General features: G+C 45.4%; 1 protein-coding gene across 3 annotated transcripts in view; it reads right to left on the bottom strand.

Moving 5' to 3' along the window:
• Positions 1-14,350, bottom strand: part of LOC146855076 (uncharacterized) — a 488,645-nt gene that overhangs the window by 240,294 nt on the left and 234,001 nt on the right. The window contains exon 2 of one of the 3 annotated variants that reach the window (XR_014980783.1): positions 3,801-4,127. The exons of the other annotated variants lie outside the window; for them this stretch is intronic. The gene's annotated coding sequence lies outside the window, so the exon portion shown is untranslated. Of the gene's footprint in view, positions 1-3,800; positions 4,128-14,350 lie in introns of those variants that run through there. 3 annotated transcript variants of the gene reach the window in all.

Below are 14,350 nucleotides of genomic sequence, written 5' to 3'. Positions count from 1 at the left end.
TCTGGGAACCCTCTAGGAGAATCCACAAACCCAGGGTACCTTTAGAATCCCCATGATGTTGGAAGAAAAAGACGAAAATTTGGCGTGGATACCTACTGTGGTCAAAAAGTTACAGGGGCCTAAGCGCGCACTACCCCAAATAGCCAAAAAAAGGCTTAGCACAGGAGGGGAAAAGGCCTAGCAGCGAAGGGGTTAAAAAGATGCAGGAGTTTCGTCTTCTGGCTGCCTATGCTGACATATCTGAAAAGACTCTGCATTTTGATGTCTCATTAACCGAAAATTGTCTTTGTTCAATAGCCTTGCTGAGGATTCTCTCTTTGACTCTGAAATCTGCAAAATTAACTAAAATGGTGCGATGTATCAGAGAGTTTGGAAGAGGGTGAGATGGTATTCTATGCGCCCGGGTAATTGTTAAATCATCCATACAGCCAGGAAGTATTTTCTGTTTAATGAAGGATTCTGCCCACTGGAGAGGTTGTGCTCCTTCAATACCCTCCGACACCCCTACCGGAGGTTGGTGCGCCTGGTATGATTTTCAAGTTCCTCCAGTTTATTTTCCAGTACTCGTTTTTCCTTAACCCCCTCTTTAACTTTCAAGGACATACTGTTCATCTGGTCTTCCAAGTCAGAGATTCTTGTCTCTGCTTCTTGAATTCTAGCGGGGAAACCCGCCATTGCTTCTTCGATTTTATCCAGACGAAGGTGAATGGATGCCGTCACAGTTTCTTGTGATTTTTTTAAATCCCTGATTTCATCTAAGATCATGTTGAGCATTTCCTTAATGTCTATTTTAAACATATTTGCTTCTTTGATTTCAGAAACTGGAGGCTGGAGCTGAGCATTATTCAAAAGAGATGAGATCCCTGCCTGTTCCCCAGGAACTGGTAAACAGTCACCTATTTCTATTTCCACTACTGGGTGCACAGCGACAGTCTCGGATAGGGCTGTTACCAGTCGTGGACTTACTGCTGTTATATTTTCACCTGCATCTTCAAAAGTAGTAGTTGAGCCTTCCTGTAGGGGGAGTAGTAAGGCAGTTTTTTTGCACTTTAGCTAAAGAACTTCCATGTACTGGGTTAGCATGAAAAAGGGTTTAATGTTTATGATAATGCTGCTATGGATGTTAAAGGTTTATAGTCTAAATACTTTGAGTATTTGTCTTCGTATTTTTTTTTTTTTTTTAGCACTTTCTCACTTTTTGCACTTTAGGAATTGGGGTCCAGTTCTAGAAATGGATTTCATATTGAGTTAGTATTAAGCAGCAAATACTGTTTAAAAATTCATATGTACTGTATTCCGACACTTTGTAGTAACATTGGACTCTATGCCAAAATATTTATAGTTCTTCTCTTGCATTTTTTCACTTCACGTAAATGTTTTTTTGCCATTCAGTCATGGTATTTTAGTACATCAATGTCTAATTGTCTTAGGTGGTATATTATAAGGATTATGTTTGATTTGTACATGGAGAATATTTCCTGATTGTTTGTTACTATCCCTGTTCTGCTCAAAAATTATTTTTTTTAAATAAAACCTCCACCTGCACCCAGCCCCATGCCTTGCATGACCTTTGGCTTTTTCTGTGCGTAGTGGGAGTTGCCCACAGGGCCCGTGGCCAACCCCCAAAAGCCAGCCAACCTAAGAGGGGGGCATGCAGCTCTCCTTCCAGAGTGGATTTCAGCCCTGGGGATCCCAACCCCTAGGGCCCACCACATTTTTTAGGGGAGGGTGGTATGTGGTCCCCTCTTAAGGTCACAATTTGGCTCAAGGGACCTATTCTCCCAGGGCCCGGCCGTATTTTGAAGTAGGAGAGGGACATAAGGCCCCCTCCACGGCTGTTTTACAGCCCTGGGTAACCCATCTCCTGGGCCATTGCCTTATTGTAAATCTGGACGGGGCATGAAGTCCCCCTCCCTGGACCAAATTCTGGCCCCAGAGACCCCATCTCCTGGGGCCTGTCCATACATAAGTGGGAGGTGGCATGCATCCCCTCCTGGGAAAAAATTGGCCCCTGGGACCCCAACCCCCAGGGTCTCATTATTTATTAATTAGGAAGAGGGGCAGCAGGGCCCCAGGCCAATTTTTGCCCAGTAACCCCATCTCGCTGGCCTGGCCATTTTGTGATGTGGCCTGCAGCCCCACTCCCTGGGCTAAAAATGATAGGGTAGGGGGTCCCCCTCCCTGGCGGCAAAATCCACTGGGCACTGGGCAGTCAATGTTTGGTGCCCTGGCCCTACCCAGGGCACCCAGTGTATTTATTTAGGTGGCTGTGGGGAAAGCACCAATGCTCCCATGGTCCCAGCAGGCTCCCGCCTCTAGCAGAAGCCAGCATTGCTCCCACACGCAGGGATCAGCATGCTGCTCCCAGCATGTAAGAGCAATTTTTTCAGCTGTTTCCCTGCCCCCTTCACAGCGGGCACAGAAACAGATGAAAAATCCACTTCCAGCGGGTGGGAGACGTTTTCCTGCTCCTGCCTGTTGGCAGCAGACTTACTGTTTGCTCACACTTGGCAAGAGCTTTAAATTGCTCCCGCCAAGTAAGAGCAAACAGAGGTTCTTTTCCCTGCCCGTACTCATGTGGGCAGGGAAACTACCATGTCACAGGGGTAGGCACCCCAGAGCATAGCAGGAGCCTGGCCCTGGGGGATGGTGTCCCTAAGGTCATTAATGGCTCTGTGAGGGGGGCTGCGTGGCCCCAATTCCTTTGCAGTGCCCAATTGGGCACTGGGGGATGGGATCCCTGGGCCTAATGCAGCCCGGGGCGTGGCCTCCTCTCCTATTGCATTTTTACTGGACCCTGGGAGAGGGGCCACATGGGAATCTCCCGTTTTCTCGGTCCCCGTGGCAAACTAGTTTTGAAAATGTTGTGAAGATTAGCAAAACAAAACTAGTTTGCCACTGGCTTCAGCTGCTGTTTGGAAAGTACACATGTATCTGTATATATATATATATATATATATATGTATATATATACATATATATATATATATATGTCCCACAATGTGCCCTGAAGCATTGAGAAGGCACACCCAGCTCTCTCGCCTGCCGACTTTCAAATGCAGCTTGTCTGTTGCCCCAAGGATTAGCATATCTCGCCAACGCGTTTCAAAGCTCAAGGCTCCTTCTTCATGGGCTGCTAATTAGTCATCACATCAATGGCTCACACGCAATTTCCGGCATTATTTATTTCATTGAAAACCCCTCAGTGGGCGTTGCTAAGTGCAAACAAATTGAAATGCATGATGGAACACGCAGTGCCTGTTTAGAGCAAAAACAATTATCCTTTAGTAGGTTTGATGTGATTTTAAAATTAAAGCTATTTCATGTCCTTAGTAGGATTTGGGTGCAGTAAGGCAAGTTCTTTACGCATAGAGAGCGCTGCACTGTACCAGTTCTGATTAGTTCAGATCCTCAGCCTCGTTTCTTCCACGATGGTGCTCCTCTCCACGGCCAGGCTGCCGTGTTAAAAATTGTCCCACAATGTGCCCTGAAGCATTGAGAAGGCACACCCAGCTCTCTCGCCTGCCGACTTTCAAATGCAGCTTGTCTGTTGCCCCAAGGATTAGCATATCTCGCCAACGCGTTTCAAAGCTCAAGGCTCCTTCTTCATGGGCTGCTAATTAGTCATCACATCAATGGCTCACACGCAATTTCCGGCATTATTTATTTCATTGAAAACCCCTATATATATATATATATATATATATATATATATATGCAGTCACACCAGAACCTTCGTCTGCTTGCAGCGTCGTGTACGCTGATTCAGCTACCAAGGAACCACGAACCACAAACTCCGGGCAGATTATCAATTTATTGTTGTTTTCCTCTGATGACGCGTTTCGGGCACCACTTGCCCTTGTTCACATACACGGAGAAAATAAAACGCCATATTTTTATGTGATGCAACACCCACGTGACAGAACACCATGAATAAACATAGAAGAAATACATTTCTCCACATATCTCAAAGCATAAAGTATTTTTTTCTTTTTTTCTCTGTTGAGTCCATCAGTACTAATAATGTACATTCTCATGGTTTCTTTGATCCAGGGATTGGAAGTAGGTTCAAATCGATTTCCTTAGCTGTTTCAATACAGATTTTCCACCATTAATTCCAATTTCATCTATAATGTCAAGGGGTATAAATATGATATAAATACATAAAATATATAAATATAATAAAAACAATTTACTCAATTTATTATATTGTATTATGTGCAAAATACTGCCCTTATATCATATACTGTCCCTGGGTCTCTTATATAACTATTAACAGACGAAATGGAAATTGATGGTCAGCAAAACATTTCTTCAAAATAAAGAATGTATTACTGTGTTTTTCTAAGTCGACATATAATACCTGCCTAAATACACTGTCAGTTTCAAATGTCAAATATATGTAACCTACTATGGTTCTCTTATCCAAAGTATGGGGAACACAACAGTATTATCCATAAGACTATGCCAGATGCTTATTAAATGTGCAAATTCGCAATAAGGTGCTAATGCAAATACTAAAAGTGTTCTAATTAAACTAATTTGCTCATAATACTTAAAAACGTTCTAAAATATAGACCTCTAAATATTCAGTTCACCCAGGACTGGGCACTGGGGGATGGGATCCCTGGGCCTAATGCAGCCCGGGGCGTGGCCTCCCCTCCTATTGCATTTTTACTGGACCCTGGGAAAGGGGCCACATGGGAATCTCCCGTTTTCTCGGTCCCCGTTTGACAAGTCACCCTAAAATTTTCCAAACAGCAGCTGACGTAAGTGGCAAACTAGTTTAGAAAATGTTGTGAAGATTCATCAAATGGTGCCACAGTGACCACTGTGCCTTCTACGAGGCCGGGTCACCCCTCCTGCTGCCAAACGCCTTCCTGTCTGCCTGCCTGCCAGAGCGACCCAGCCGCCGCTGAGCCGCCCGTCATCGCCGATTCCCGCCGCTGCCTCCCTGCGGCCCCGCCCACCTCCAGCCCATTGGCCGCCCCGCTCCCGCCTCCCAGCTGACCCGCCCTCCCGGCTCCAGATTTATGACGCCCCCAGAGCGACCGCGCAGCGGACACGCGCAGCGGGAGCACCGATTGAGCGCCGAAGGTGCACCAAAGGTAAGCCTGTCTGCGCCCGTCCGCGCCTGGACCGTGCCCAGTGCCAGGACCCCTGGTCCCCGCAGACCCCAGCCTGCCCGCCGGACGTACGACGCCGCCACCCTCAACGCCGGCCGAGTCCCGGGCTGCTACCGTGCCACCCCGAGACGCACCCACGGACCCTTCTGCTGCAACTCCTGCAAGTTCACCTGCTTCCGGACCTGCACTACACCTGCACCAACCAAGACCAAGACGAGCAACAGCAGCAGCCACCTGAAATGCATCCTGCTCAACACCCGCTCCGTCCACAGGCACGCCATCGAGATCTGGAACCTTCTCGACACCACAGCCCCAGACGTCGCCTTCTTCACGGAAACCTGGATGAACGCCTCCTCAGCGCCTGACATCGCCATCGCCATCCCAGACGGCTACAAGATCATCCGAAGGGACCGCATCAACCACACCGGAGGAGGCATCGCCATCGTCCACAGGAACACCATCCGCATCACGACCAACACCGACGACACCCTCGCAACCGCCGAGCACCTGCACTTCCAAGTCCACATCAACCCCAAGACCACCCTCAGAGGCACCCTCATCTACAGACCCCCGGGACAACGCACACAATTCAGCGAAGACATTGCCGACTTCATCAGCCCACACGCCCTCTGCTCCGCTGACTACATCCTCCTAGGGGACCTCAACTTCCACCTGGAGAACTACAACGACCGCAACACCACCGCCCTGCTGGACAACCTCGCCAACCTCGGTCTCAAGCAGCTGGTCACCACCCCCACCCACTACGCCGGACAAACACTCGACCCCGTCTTCTCATCCAGCAAGGACATCGCCTTCAGCCACGCCACCGGACTCCACTGGACCGGCCACAGCTGCGTCCACTTCAGCTTCGGCAGGACCACGATCCACCACCACCAGCAACAGGTTGCACGCAGGAGCTGGAACAAGATCACAGCCGACCAGCTCGCGACCTCCCTGAGCATGAACCCGCCCACCAGCACAACGAACCCCAGCCAGGCGGCCACCAACCTCACGAAGTGGATCAGCGACTGCGCAGACAAGCTCGCCCCCCTGAGGAACCCGCCTAGCAGACCCGGTAGCAAGAGAGCCCCATGGTTCACCGACGAACTCAAAAGCTCCAAGAAGAACTGCCGAGCCCTCGAGAAAACCTGGCGCAGAGACCCAACACCGGACAACATGACTGCCCTCAAGCTCGCCACCCGAAAACACCACCAACTTATCCACGCCACCAAGAAAACCGCATTCAAGGAACGACTGGACAACAACGCACACAACAACAAGCAACTCTTCAACATCGTCAAAGAGCTCTCCAACCCCAACGCCGGAAACAACAACATCACCCCTTCGCAAGACCTCTGCAACTCCCTCGCCTCCTACTTCCACAACAAGATCGCGGACATACACAACAGCTTCAGCACTCAACCGACGAACGCCACGACCGAACCACCGCCCCCCACCACCACCCTCCGCGCCTGGACCCCGATCAGCACCGAAGACACCGTCCGCACGATGAACTCCATCCACTCCGGATCTCCGACCGATCCCTGCCCTCACCACATTTTCAACAAGGCCGACGCTGTCATCGCACCCCACCTGCGGAACATCATCAACACCTCCTTCAACACCGCTACCTTCCCGGAGAGCTGGAAGCACGCCAAACTCAGCGCCCTACTCAAGAAGCCATCGGCCGACCCCACCGACCTCAAGAACTACCGCCCCATCTCGCTGCTCCCATTTCCCGCAAAAGTCATCGAGAAGACCGTCAACAAGCAGCTGGCCGCCTTCCTCGAGACGAACGGATCCCTCGACCCCTCGCAGTCTGGCTTCCGGGCCAACCACAGCACCGAGACCGCCCTGATCGCAGCCACCGATGACATCCGAGCGCTACTCGACAACGGAGAAACAGCGGCCCTCATCCTCCTCGACCTCTCCGCGGCCTTCGACACTGTCCGCCACCGTACCCTAGTACAACGCCTCAGCAACATCGGAGTCCAAGAAAAGGCACTGGAGTGGATCATCTCCTTCCTCGCCGGAAGGACACAGAGAGTCCGCCTCCCTCCGTTCAGATCTGAAGCCACCGAAGTCATCTGCGGCGTTCCTCAAGGCTCCTCGCTCAGTCCTACTCTCTTCAACGTCTATATGAGCCCCCTCACTGACATCGCACGCCAGCACAACCTCAACATCATCTCCTACGCCGACGACACCCAGCTGATCCTCTCCCTCACCAACGACCCCGCCACCGCCAGAGCCAACCTTCACGAAGGGATGAAAGAGGTAGCCGAATGGATGAAGAACAGCCGCCTGAAACTGAACTTGGACAAGACGGAAGTGCTCATCCTGGGATCCTCACCCGCCACTTGGGACGACTCCTGGTGGCCCACCGCTCTAGGCAGCGCACCCAAACCAACAGACCACGCACGCAACCTGGGCTTCATCCTGGACTCCTCCCTCTCCATGACCAGACAAGTCAACGCTGTCTCCTCGTCGTGCTTCAACATCCTGCGCATGCTACGCAAGATCTTCCGGTGGATCCCCACCGAGACCAGGAAGACGGTCACCCAGGCCCTCGTCACCAGCCGTCTGGACTACGGCAACTCCCTCTATGCTGGAACCACCGCCAAACTCCAGAAGAGACTCCAGCGGATCCGGAACGCCTCAGCACGACTCATCCTGGACATCCCCTGTCGCAGCCACATCTCCAGACACTTGAGAGACCTGCACTGGCTCCCGGTCAACAAGAGAATCACCTTCCGTCTCCTCACCCACGCACACAAAGCCCTACACAACCAAGGCCCAGGATACCTCAACAGCCGCCTCAACTTCTATGCTCCCAAACGCCAGCTTCGATCGACCAGCCACGCCCTCGCCGCCGTCCCCCGCATCCGAAGAGCCACCACAGGGGGACAATCCTTCTCCTACCTCGCCGCCAAGACATGGAACTCCCTCCCCACCCACCTCTGCCAGACCCAGGACCACTTCGCCTTCAGGAAGCAACTCAAGACTTGGCTGTTCGAGCAGTAGCGGACCCCCCAGCGCCTTGAGACCCTCTGGGTGAGTAGTGCGCTATATAAATGCGATGATTGATTGATTGACAGTTATTGGCAAAACAAAACTAGTTTGCCACTCGCTTCAGCTGCTGTTTGGAAAGTACACATGTCTTTGTGTATATATATATATATAATATTAATCTACATCATAAAATGCCTCAAGACAGAAATAGTAACTATCTGTTACCTCCTACTGCTGTAACAGATGACCATGAATCATTCCTCAACAAATTAACTTGACATATTTTTGTTGTATAATATTGGCGTTGTGTTTTCAGTAAATACATTCATTTGGAGCCTGATGCGTTTCCTATTAATTTTAGAAAATACTAAATAAATCAGTGTGCTCAAACAGATTATTTGTATGTTTAAATAACAGGTGTTTTGTTTTCAATAGACAGCTTAAGTATGCAACTAACATCAGCTGTCCTTCATAGGGAATAAACAAATATGTGAAAATCACATGAAATCAGATACCCTATCTTCTTTCAAACTTTTCTATCAGGCACGTACCCATTCTTATACCAGTCACTTGTAATATGTGCCCAGCAATCAGCATCATGTGCCCAGGCCCCCATGATACAATAGCTATTGCCATAATGTGTGCAGGTAGACAACAATATGCTTTCATCACTTGTATGCCTACTTAACGAGACCACGAGCAACAATTGCCATTATATTGCCAAATGTCCCCATTACTTTATGCATTACAATGGTGTGCTGTATAAGTAAATACAGAAGAGAGTGGACCCCTGAGATAATGATTAACAGGCAGGCCATTTAGGGGAAAATAGTGCAATGAAGTAAACAAAAGCTGTTCTGCCTGTAAAGTACTTTAATAGGCGGAATCTCTCGCTATCATAACATCACTCACTAGGAGTCCAGAATGAGCCAAGAAAACAACAATGACTAAAGAAGCAACTGAGGTAAATACACATATATTTAAACAATAATCGTGCAATGAACTGCATATATATTAAACAATGAAAAAACACAAAGAATATTGTCATTTTTATTATAAATATTAGATAATAAAGACTTTTGCAGTGTATGATCACACAAGTATTTCTATATACACGAAAATAACAAAATATAAGAAACAGACACCAAGACTAAGAATATCACAATCTCTAATCAAAGACTTCCACACATACCGCATTCATACAACATAAGACTAGCACATTCTAAAAACAATGACAAATACGTGAAAATCTGGTGAAACCAGACAACTATAATGTGACAAAGGAGCCTAAAATCTTAATTTCTGCTTCTATAGGAATAATAATGATATAATTGGTCTCAGCGTCTTAGGTGAATACTTGCTCCAATAGATAGTTATACAGAGTATAACTATACCAAAAGATAAATATTGATAAGTCTCAATGTTCTGAGTCAATGCTCTCTCCAATCACTTGTTAAACTATTGGCAAAACGAGCATGATATGTAATGGTCCTTTCTTGATGGTCTCCAGAATATGCGCCGATGCGCGTTTCGGTGATGACCCAAGGGATGAGGTTGTGCCTTCCTCAGGGTTCTTAAAGTATAGGGGGCTACCTCAGTATTGGCAGAAAAGTTGGCTTTGTTAATGTTCGCTTCCCTCATTCAGCTTTATTCTAAAGCACCCCAAACAAGCATTCACCATGCAGGGTTCTGTGTGATGGAGAACTGCCTTACCTAATGAACCAACTGCCATTGATAAATGGTTGAGTGAGGAAACCAAAATATATTGTACAGGGATTTATTCAGTCCATGTCAAACTGATGTCTGAAAACATGTTTCGGTTAAATTTAAAGAATCGTTAAACCATGTGCACTTAAAACTAGGGAGCCTAGTATAGCCATTAGCTGCAAGAAAGAAAGGCAGACTCTTTTTGGTTCTGGTGCAGAATGTCTTTTCTGTATACAAAAAAATCTGATTGTGTCATTAGCTTCTACATTTCCTGTCCCCACAAGACAAAGGGGGCTATTCACAAAAAGTTTAGATGTGAGCAAATCTACACACGTATAGTTACACTTAAACTTTTGAGTAACCATACTACTTTTAGCAAGTCACTATTTACGAGAGTAAAGTTTCTCAAAAGTACAGATATAAATGTCCCCACCCCCCGGACTTAGAGTGTGAAGTCAGTGAAAATGTGTAATAGGACTACAAAATTACTACTAGTAGTGACTTTACAATCGTACTTGATGTTCCGTGCACTTGGAGGAGACCGCCGCAATCAGGCAGAGATCTCCCTATAGCAGAGGGCTTCAAACTGTGGGGTGTGCCCCCCAGGTGAGACGTGGCTGCATTCCCACGGGGGCGCAAATGCGTCTTTAACAATTTGTGAATGAAGATGGCCTGGAAGCAATATTTTGTTTAATTGGAGCATTTACAGCGTTGGCTTCATTTACATCAAGTGTGTGTGAACTGCGATCCTGAGTGCCATTGGACAAGTTAAACAAGTGGGGTCACATGGTCAAAAAAGTAGCTAAAAAGAGCAACATATTCAGGATTATTAATTTTTTCTTCACTTTCTTGTAGCACGTATAAAATAACAGGCACATGTCAAATGAAAAATAAATTCAAGTTAAACTAATGTGTGGAAAATGTACTATTTTAGGCTGAAAGACCCCATTTGGATAATGTATTCTCTGCAGAGTACCTGTGTGTGAAAAGGCAGTCACGGAAAGAAATCCAAATTGCTCAGAGGGAAGTAGTGGCTGTGTTTTTATAGTGCAACGAAGTCCAATCCGGTAACAGAAAGCACTGTGAATGTCAGTCATTATTGATATCTATATATATATTAATAAGAAGAAATCAGACTATACCTCAGCATAGTTTTATAATTGTCCATTAAAACAACACACTAACACACAATAAGTCTCAAGAAGAAAAAATATTAGTCACTGTGGAGCTCCAAGTAACTCCACCAAATAAAGCCTATACCGGTTCCCAAGCATTCTTTATATTTGGTGATAAACCAAATGCACACATTCGCCTTTCAGGTAATAGAGAAGAGCTTTTCAGGTAGTAGAGATGAGCTTTTTCTTTTATACAAAGGGGCAGAAAGCCTGCTTTGTGTCTTAGGCTTAGAGGTGATAGTGGAGTGGACAGAGCTGCCAGCCTGCTTTGAAGAGTTGCAGATATGATTGGTATGGCAGATGCCGTGACACCAGGTCCCAGCGGTGTGAGGGGCCAGCTAAACCCCATGTCTGTTTTACTATTGTTACTAATTTGCATTAGGGCCCAGTCTTGCTTTGGGCCTCTGAGTAATGATCCAGCGGTGGGGAAATTGTAGCACAAGAGACACCTTACTTTGGGCATCAGAGAGATGACAGTGGCTGGGATGGGGAAAAATGGGAGATCAGGTTTGTAATAAAGGGCAGAGGAGTCATCAAACTTGTCGAGGCAGTACCTATCATCGGTGAAGCAGGTGCAGCAGCACTGGGGTCCAATGGTCTAAGGGGCCCCTGTATTACCATCATTTTTTAATATGACCGGGTATGTGGGCTCATTTTCCTTGCTAGCATTAGGGCCAAGGGGACCTTTACTGCAAAAAGTTGGACAACATATTGGAGCGCACGTTTTTCTGAAAGGGAGGAAATGTGGCCTTATTGTGAGAGGTGCAGAATTTCAAACTGGGGAATAAGGTTCAAATCCCAGAGTTTGCTCAAAATCCTGTGATACTTGGTGAATCACTTAATATTTCACAGCCTTACAAAAATCTTACCTTGTGTAATGTAATTGGAGGATATGTCTTGCTACTCAGGGCCATGGTTATCATTACTGCAGCAGGTGCAGTTGCACTGGGGCCAAAGAGTGTGACAGGCTCACAAAAACCCAATCATGGGAGCAGAGTGTTTTTGGTTAATTCATGTTTTTGTTTGATGAAATTGCTTTTTTATAAGTCTCACATTTATTATGGAATATGAAGAATAGAAAACATCTCCCAGAAATTATCTCATAAGCCTTGACCACTGTGCTCAGCCCTGCTCCTGCCCCTGCCCCTGCCCCTTCCCTAATCCTTGTCATAAAGCATAAATGTTTGGACAGGGACCCTGGCTTCAAAACATTTTATTTGGGGGTGGGCTTAAAACAAAAAAGGTTTGAAGACCTCTGCCATAATGTATAGTAAAGGGAAATTAATAAATGTTTATTAAAGTTTAAAAAAAATTAAATTTTTGTTTATTAAATTTCAATATTAAGTAATTGTTTATGTTTTTGAAATTACAGAATATATTTTTACAAATGTCACTGCAATATTAACTACATTTTAAATTACATTTTTAATACATTTAAGTATATTAAATAGAAATTGAAAAAATTAATAAACCCATGTAAAGTAAAATGTTTCTCATTATTTATTATGTATTAAGTTAGGACACAGCTGTTTTGTGCACTTCAACTGACTACACCTTTCTGTACATTCCACTTTTGGGCCATAGCGAATTCTAATGCTCAACTTTTCATGCATTTGATGGATGATTCCAATTATTCCAATCATATTTTAATCGTAATTATTTTAATCTAGGTTTGACCGATAAAAATGGTCAAAAGATGTTGTTAGATCCATGAAGTTAAAGGTTAAAGTGACCACTTTATTTGTAACATGCTTTATGGCAATTAGATACCTATTAGTCATTGTTCCATGGTTCCCAGATCACATCTAAAGCTGTGCTGATGCCCTGCCCAAATCGCTCTGTCTTTGGCTAAAACTTGAAGGCTAGACATAAGAAGGCTACCAATACCTTTGACTGATGAGTTCATCAGGAAAATCAGGTGATAACATTTCGGGTTGTAACTAGCTCCCTTTTCGTAGACTGACATTAAATACTAAATCCATGGGGCCAGAGCTTGGTGCCACACCATTGTATTTCATACTACTGTCATTAAGTGGCTCTAAAGGCTAATGTTATGTTTGGTAAAAGCCCATAGACAGTCCATCAGTGCCTGGGGCCTTATTAATTGAGTTCACTTGTAAAGCACAAATAACTTTTTCTGAGAAGAAGATCAATGATTCGGGGCATGCAATAATGGAATAATTCTTAATGGAGTGAGAACTGTACAAAGAGAAAGAAATATTAACCCAGATAGATGTTGAGAAATTTGCATCAATTTCTTTTTTTATCATCCATAGACAATGAAAATATACTTACAATTCTCCAAAAAGCTCAAAGACTTTTAGTTAAAGACTTCTCTGCCATTTTAGAAGGTTTCCTACAGTGAGGGATGATGTCATGTTTGTCTCAGAGCAACATGTAGAGCCTTGAGGGTTACCTTGCCCAACTATTTTTGTGGGGCTATGTGCCTCCCACAAGGATAGACCATTGGAGTACAGGTATCATTTCCTATTAAATGCAAAACCGCAGAATCTCTTTACCTTTCAAACACACAATCATTCAAAAAAGACTGTATGAGAAAAAGAGGGAAAAAGAAATCCTTTGGGCACTGCGGTGGGGTCAATCCTTTTGCATTTTAAGAGTGAACCTTGATGGGCATTGTTTTTTAATACAAGTGAGAGCCAAACTTGGAAAATCAAGAAGAATAGTAAGTCAAATGTTAATATGAGGGGATTATGGTTGCTCCAGTTACTAAGAATATCTCAATCCACAACCTACTGTAAAAGTTTACAAATAGTAAAGACCCAATTGATTGTGCTCCAAGCCTCTTTTGCTCCATATTCTGGAACAGAGGTTTCAGTACCAGCTTATTATTGACTAAATTAAATGCTGCAATAACTGACAGAGGTCAATCCCTTGGCAATCAATTTTTCCTTGTTCTAGAGCAGAGGTGTTCTCTTGAAAACTCCTATTCTTCAAACCATTCTGGTGAAAGATTTAGAGAAATGTGTGTTTGGTCAATGATTAATTAGTGCAGTTATCTAATTTTGGCAATTGTTCCCAAATTACATTTAAGCTCCAAGATTCAGTCCACACAACTGTTATTGCCGTTAGAAACTTTGAGGGCTAGATGAACATCCAGCCAAATACTCACGTTGCCCTAGATCCTGACTGGTTGAGGTTACTGCTAGTACCATAAAAGTTTGCTACCCATTTGTAAGAAATTGAGATGATTATTGGGATAGATGGATGCCCACCACAAGTATTAAAATTGTGATTCTAAATATGGCAGGCAGAGGTCTCTCTGGATGGCTGGGGGAACATGTCCTCCCAAATCTCAGTAGAGTAGTCTCT

This window comes from Triturus cristatus, chromosome 4_1, assembly GCF_964204655.1.
Source record: "Triturus cristatus chromosome 4_1, aTriCri1.1, whole genome shotgun sequence".
NCBI lineage: Eukaryota > Metazoa > Chordata > Amphibia > Caudata > Salamandridae > Triturus > Triturus cristatus.
This window is presented reverse-complemented; position numbering and strand designations above follow the sequence as displayed.